General features: G+C 38.9%; 1 long non-coding RNA gene across 1 annotated transcript; it reads left to right on the top strand.

Annotated features, from left to right (window-relative positions):
- The first annotated feature begins 550 nt into the window (after window positions 1-550).
- Window positions 551-1,046, top strand: LOC125886600 (uncharacterized). The gene is made up of 3 exons (XR_007449053.1): window positions 551-641; window positions 736-807; window positions 964-1,046. It is a non-coding gene; the product is annotated as an uncharacterized LOC125886600 (long non-coding RNA).
- Window positions 1,047-1,368: the final 322 nt, after the last annotated feature.

Below are 1,368 nucleotides of genomic sequence, written 5' to 3'. Positions count from 1 at the left end.
AGCTGAATTTCAATATTCTGATTATTTCTGATGTTCCTTAAACACACCTTCACTTTCTTGCAGGTCACTCTTTGGGGTGTTTTAGAGCCAAATACAAAGACATTCAGGGTTTCTTTACCTATTACTGGCAGATTAAGTGCTCTGGATATGTCTTCTCGAATAAAACTGCGTGAGCTACCTCCATCTAAAAGACATCTAGCTACTTGACTTTGAGTGGGTGCGTCTACCCAAACGGTAGCTGTCTGGAGTAAAACTGTACTGCTCATTGAAATTGTAGTATTCCAATAAATAAATAGGATTTACAATTTCATATATGTTATGCGAAAAATTTTGGACACTGCTGAGTGAACGATAATTTCAGTATCCCGAATACTTGAATTTTTGCACCTCACCTCTACCAGAGCTCACTTTGATATTTCAAGGCTTCAAGTCTTTTTCTTAATTTTTAATTTAATAGTTGTGGTTTGATAGTTAGACAACATGGTTTCAGCTACATACAAGCTTGGAGATTGTGACATGTATTTGTGTTTTAGCTACAAAGTTGGACGACGACCAGAGTGACATTGTTGCAGGTGACATTTACCAACAGTCTGCAGAACCACCAGAGTCACCAAACAGTGCTACTCCTGCAGGATCTGATGGTAAGGATCTGGGAAGGTAATTAACTGCTTGCGTATGTCATTGTGAGAGTAGGCTTATGTTTTGCTGATGTAATTTTTCATTTGCTGCTTTCAGATATCTTCCAGTGCAGTGCACAGGATCCTTTGCAGCAGTCAAAGAGTTATTCTGTTCCAGAAGGACCTGATGGTATGCTCATGTTTTCATTCTGTAAATGTTCTGTAAATTTCAGTAAACTATGCACTCATTAACAATCATTTACTGTTTCTGAATGCCAGCTGTTGAAAGTTAAGGGGCATAAACAATTAAGTAACTTCAACTTTTATTTAATTTGCTTCTCTCCAGACATTTCCCAGTCTAGAGCAGGGGGTCCTGCGCAGCCTGTCCATAAGCTCTTCCCCAAGACGCAACATGCTAAATGGAAAAGGGCATTCAATGACTCCTGGTACAGAGACTGTGTAAATGTAAAATTGAAAATGAGTTTTACTGTCTACACTATTTTTAATTAAAGTGTTTGAAAAAGGTTTGACTGGTGAAATGAATATGTACCTTATCATAAATGTGACTGTGTGCATGCATGTTGGACAAATACTTGGCCCCTCCATGAGAAATGTGGCCCCTTGATGAATCCTAGATCTGCCACTGAGTTACTTGTGGGTTCCATTTCAGGGCTCATTGGGTTAGTGTTTGTGGCAGATTTTCTGAGGGTGTATCCAATCCAACTTCACTTTCTCCTTAGGATATGTTAGT

Source organism: Epinephelus fuscoguttatus, linkage group LG3, assembly GCF_011397635.1.
Source record: "Epinephelus fuscoguttatus linkage group LG3, E.fuscoguttatus.final_Chr_v1".
In the NCBI taxonomy this organism is placed as follows: domain Eukaryota; kingdom Metazoa; phylum Chordata; class Actinopteri; order Perciformes; family Serranidae; genus Epinephelus; species Epinephelus fuscoguttatus.
The sequence above is the reverse complement of the archived record's forward strand: the minus strand, read 5'-3'. Positions and strand labels throughout refer to the sequence as shown.